Here is a 6,000-nt window from a genome sequence, read left to right on the forward strand (position 1 = left end):
ACTTCCAGAAGCTTCTTGTTTTACCTTCCCCGCCCCTGATTTGGGCACTGCTGGGTAAAGCGTCTACCAGATGCCTATCTCCTCCTCTTCTGCTGATCTTCACTTTGCCCCTACACACTACTCGGGTTGTAAGGATTCTTCTCTAATACATAAATAAGAAATTAGTTTCATTTTTCTTCAACAATGTACTGTAATAATACTCCGCCCTTTTATAGTTATCTGAGGATCTCAAAGCACTTTGCAAACTTTAATGGACACCTTCAGTCTGCAATGGAGCAGTTGTCTACACCAAATGATACCTCCAGCATTGTCCGGACACAGTTAAAGTTTGGCTCTTGCTGGCATCTGCTACCATAAATGTGTGATCTGAAATAATGTTCAATAACTGACCCTGACAATCAGTTCTGGATGCTGGGCTTCTGTAGCACGAAAGGCGCCATATGCACTTCACACTCATGGAGGCCCTATCTGTGTGTATGGTCCCAGCATGGTTTGCTTCAGCATTATGGAGAGGCTACTCCCACCGTACCCTGAGACCCATAAATCCAGTCCTGCTCCTGTTGAAGTCCAAGGGGACACTCCTGTGCCTGATGATGCCCATAGGATCAGACTCCATGTTATAAAATCATGCTGTAGACTACCTATTAGTCTGTAATAGGGTTTGGCTAGCAAAGTTCTCATTTTTAAAAAGTCCCAGTCCACGCTGATTAGGGAGGCTACACAAAAAGTCTGTTGGTAATGACTCTGTTTAATAACCAGCTGCTAACACCATTCCAGAACTAGGACAGGCCCGGAATATCTCCTATTAGTTTCCTTGCTGAAATGCACACCAATAATTCCTCTCCAATCTTCATCTGATCACATGCCACCTTTTTCACCGCCTGAACCAAAGACAAAATGTAGCTAGAAATCACCTGTAGCCTTGTTTTCCTACAGAAAGGATCTTACTCTGTTTTGATTTAACTGTTGCAACCTAGGGGTAGAAACACTTTTATTTCAATACCACTTTGCAGATGAACAGGCAGTGTAACAAAGATGGAACCAGTAGTGTACATACTCTTATCAGGTAGGAAAAACATTTACTGAACCCGTGTGATGTGTAACTTGATCAGTAAAGGTTTTGCTTCCATTATTGTGTATATCTTGGCTAATTCTAATGAGATCCAACCTCCCTGTAGTAGGGTCTATTCTCCTAGACACAAAGCTTAATGCTAACGGGGGATGGGCTGTGTGTGTTACATGTCATTAGACGACTTTAAAAAAGGATCACATTTTTAAAACAGTCTATTTCCAATATGAAAAATTACAGTACTTTTAGAGGCAGAACCACATAAGGACTTAGGCACCTAACGCCGAGATTTAAGCACCACTGCAATCCACAACCCCTCACTCAGCTGCCATCTAACCCCATAGGCATCACGGCACCTACATTTTTGCCATAAAAGTTCCCTAGGCACCTATGTTTCTACCTGTGGGCCTGCACACTGCTACCTCAAGCAGGCTTTTGGATGCCTGTCTCTTGCCTAAGTCCCAATGCATAATATTCAAAGGAATTCCCCTGCCTCTCTTGCCTGCGGGGCCCCAGCCAGTAGGTGTGCTCTAAGCATGCTTAACTCCACACAGACGGTGGGGGAGAGCCCTGGCCTTTCTTCAACTATTGGAAACGTCCCTCCTTGACATACAAGTCCTGTGTTTCTCCCATAAGAGTCAGTGGCCTTCGAGTCACTTAGAACAAGCCAAGGAGCCACATTCTTTGTGGGTTTTTAGTGAGGAGGAGGATGTTGAGAATTACATCTATGTATCATACATATCAACAGACACGTGCTAGTGTGAAGAGAAGACTTGTAACTAGAGCCACCAGAGCTCTAACCTGCAGTTCCCTCACAAGTTTGGATTTCTTAGTGCTTTACAGTAACACTATCCCGAGGGGGACAGTTCTCTGATGAAAAATCCAAGTGACAGCCGTTTGGGGATGGATGGGACACCTGGAACAAAGGACATGGCCACTGATGTATATGGAAAATCAAAACTCTAACTTCATTCCTTTAGTCACAGAGATTTAAATATAAAAACCCCAGAGCTTAATACAAATTAAATAGGAAACATTATACCTACTGCACTATACACACATTGAGTATACTCTACTGGCATGACAGCCCGTACAAGTGTTGCCAAAGTGTAAAAGAATTGAAAGACCTCAAGTCCCCATCAGCAGATCAAACACTAAAAAGCACCATGCCTGAGTGCCAAGTTTTCCATTCCAAAAACATTGGCATATACATATTACAGAAGGAGGTAAAATTAGTGATTCTTTCTTGTTATGTTAGTGAAGCAAATCATTTGCTGACAGAGGCAAAAACAAAACACACATCTTATTTGTTCAATCTAGTCCACTGAGCTTCCTGAACTTTGATTCCTCCTGTGAAATTGATTTGTCTTATAATAAAATAAAATCCATTAGGGACATGTTAAGGATGTTGTGATCACCGGAGTTAGGGGTTTATTGATTTATGTAAAGTACTGAAAACTTGTATTTTGCATTAGTATTTCCAGAATGTTTGCACAAATTGAGGGTTTTCTATTGCCAGTTTAATGATATCTACCTCATGCCTTTTGTATGGCTTTTTAAAATGTATTCCTCTTCTATAGATTGGTTTTTCACCATGGCCTGTGGAAAGCTTCCATACTGAGAGTTTCTTCTAGTGATACCAATCAATTTTAGGACTAGTTCCTTGCCCTAGAATTTTGATGTTTCCTCTCTGTATGCTACACCCCTACTCTGCCCTCATTTATACATGGAGCTAATAAGTTTTTCATCTTAATTAAGCAAGACACGCACACAAATCCTCACTCATGCTTAATCATTAGACAGCTGCCCAGTGTTTAGAGAAGTCACACCTGCTTTGCTCCTGAACAGATCTCATACATCCTGTCATTCCAATAAGGACCTCCTCCTCCCTGCCTCACGTTACACGCAGCTATCTGCTCAGAATACTCGATTCTGCAAAATATGGAGCTTAAAACCTTTACTGAAGTCATGGGCTGAAGTGCAAATCCATTTCCTGTGTTGTAAGAAAGGAATCACAGGTTCCTGTGACACCACAAACACACCAAATGAAAAATGAATTAAAAGAATGGAATACCTATTTCCTATTCTTACAATCTAAAACCAACCATTTAAATCCCCAAAGCTCTCTGATTGGCCTCCTCAGTATGTGTTTTAGGATAGCAAGTAAAATATATTCTTGGCTATTGATAGTCAATATCAGGGAGTGAATTTTAAGCATACTGCACAATTTTAACCACAAAGCAACCCATTAAAACTAATGGAAATTCTGTGGCTGCTTCTCTGGCACTGCACAAACTCCAACCCATCATGGAAAATATCTATTTTATAACTGTCACTTATCCTTTAATGCAGCCTTGTGTGTCAATACAGGTAATAGGGTGTTGCTGTTTTTATTAAGTGAATTTTAGTGCTCGTGAAAGGTGCCAGATTAACAGCACCGAACACTGAATTGTCTTTTGTCACCCCAGAACACCCTCTTAGTGTTGCCACCTCTCAGCATAGCTGATGTTTTTCTTAAAGACCCAGCTGCTGGAATTAGGTTATCAGCCGGGAATCTCTGCTTTCTTTAGTGAGTTTCTAGCCCCCATTTCTGGGGAGAAAATCTTGAAAATGTGCCCCCTGGAGGTAAATAAAAAGAACCACAACTGCATTTTTCTTTTTTAAAACCTCACGATTTTTAACTCAATCTCATTGACCTAGGGGCCTGAGATATGATTTTTGAAGGCTTGGGGTTGGCAACAGACACTACTAACAGGAGCTGCAACTCTTGTTAGAGAGAAAGCAGGACAGCTCTATTCTAAAGGCAGAACAGCGAAGTGTGAGCGATGGTGGGCTGGGCAGCCAGTCGCCTGAAGTTGATCCAGGGTGAAGGTTCTTGGCCCAGAATCTACTTGTCCCATAAACATTCCAGCCCCTCTTCGTTCTTTCGGAAATGCTGTCAAATGCATTTTAATGTGAGTCACGGAACATTATTCCATATTTCCCAAATTCACAATAGACAAAGGAAGGAGATGAGAGAAGCTACAAATGTTTTGAACGTGTAAGGATTACAAGATTGGGTTCAGCTTGATGAAGTGTCACGAGTCCCTATGCAAATAGAGAGGAAAACAAGTTCTGATCACTTCTCTGTCCCTTCAGCATGTAAGACGCACGGGGTAACATTTCTGTGCAGAATGGATTTTGAGGTGTATGCATTCGGCTGTCAGATGTGGGCTGGAGACAGGGTAGCATCTATTATTCACTCAGTGTGGTAAAAGCACAAATCATAGACTTCACCCTGAATACAAAGTAGTTAGGGAAAAGACTTCAGTGCCAGTATTGCCTGCCTATGCACTGCACGGGTGGCCTCAATATCTGCAGGAATAGACCACCACAGGAAGACCCAGGGTACCAGCTGTCAAGGAGACATTGCCTTGTTTGACTCAGTGAAACACCAGGCTATGTCAGTCTGTTGGAGTTCAGCTTGCTGCACATTTTACCAGAAAAACCAATATGGAGAACATCCTCTACCATTCATCCCTGACATACCTGGCCAGAAAAAAACACTGAAAGTTCCAGTGTGTATGAAACACAGACTGCAAGGTGGCTATTCCCTCCAAGCCGTGCTTCCTGTGATGGTGCTAACAGTTCTGTCCTGTTTACAGGAGCAAACTGTCTCCAACCCTGATTCAAGGGAACCCAGTGCTGACAGCTCATGTCAATCCGGGCTCAATTTCCTGCTTATCTCCGAGCTCTCCTGAAGGTGAGCTCTGCAGCTGAGCTAGTGACTTGTAAAGAACAATCGTTCATTATGCGAATTTCATCTTTGCAAATTTTCTAAGAGTGGATAAAAACATTCTTGCAGGAATTTGTGATTTGGGGGACTATTCCCCCATGTCTTCAGCCAGCACTTTTTGCCTGCACCTTGTTGGGAGCAGGGCACTGCCCACCTCCTCAGTCCATGCTGGGCTGCTTAGACGGCCCTGCTGGGGAGAGCTGGTTGCAAACATTGTTGGTTACTTTTAATCCGGCGGTTTTTATCCAGGAGCCATTATGGAAAGTGCCCAGCTGGGATGATCCCCCGGTGCGGAGGCTGGGGGCAGCCTGGCCCCTGCCCAGGCTATGGGGGCATCTTGAGCGAGTTCCCCGGCCGCGGGGCTCTGGGGGCCCATCACCGCAGGGTCTCGGCTTCGCAGGCACCGACAGAGTCGCCCTCCCCGCCCCCGCGCGCTGCAGCAGGGCGAGGAAACTGAGGCACGCGGCGCGGCAGTGACCGCCCACGGTCACGCGGAGCCGGCAGTAGAACCCGGGCGCCCCGAGCGCCCCCACTCGGGGTTGGGGGGTCCCCGCCCCCGGCCCCGGCCCCGCGCCCCGCGGACCTTACCTGGGCTGCGGCGGAGGATGCGGGCGGCTCGGCTCTCGCGGCTGAAGCGAGCGGCTCCCTCCAGGCGCGGGCACGAGCCGGAGCGGGAGCGCGCGTGGCGCAGGGAGCGCGCCGGAGTCGGGGCGCGAGCCACCCCACGCATTGCACCCCAACCTCCCCGCGCCCCTCACCCCCAATCTCCTCCCCTTTCCCTTCCCCCACGCCCCAACCTCCTCCTGACCCCGCCCCTCACACCTCGATCTCTTCCCGTCGCCCCACAACCCAATCTCCTCCCCCTCACCCCGCCCCCAATCTCCTCCCCTCACCCCAACATCCTCCCCTCATCCCCACACCCCAACCTCCTCCTCCCCCGCCCCCCCCTCACACCCCAATCTCCTCCTGACCCCGCCCCCGCCCCCTCACACCTCGATCTCTTCCCCGCCCCCTCACACCCCAATCTCCTCCCCTCACCCCAACATCCTCCCCTCATCCTCCCTCACCTCCTCCCCTGAGAACCCAACCTCCTCCCCCCAACCCCTTCACCCCAATCTCCTCCCCTCACCCCACCTTCACCACACCAATCTCTTCC

The 6,000-nt window shown here is 47.1% G+C and overlaps 1 protein-coding gene across 1 annotated transcript in view; it reads right to left on the reverse strand.

The window, feature by feature from the left end:
• The window catches only part of SCNN1B (sodium channel epithelial 1 subunit beta), a 39,310-nt gene extending 33,777 nt beyond the window's left edge, over nt 1-5,533 (reverse strand). Inside the window, exon 1 of the mRNA XM_039493135.1 lies at nt 5,433-5,533. The gene's annotated coding sequence lies outside the window, so the exon portion shown is untranslated. The remainder of the gene's footprint in view (nt 1-5,432) is intronic.
• Between the last annotated feature and the right edge of the window lie 467 nt (nt 5,534-6,000).

Source organism: Mauremys reevesii, linkage group 10 (genome assembly GCF_016161935.1).
Source record: "Mauremys reevesii isolate NIE-2019 linkage group 10, ASM1616193v1, whole genome shotgun sequence".
NCBI lineage: Eukaryota > Metazoa > Chordata > Testudines > Geoemydidae > Mauremys > Mauremys reevesii.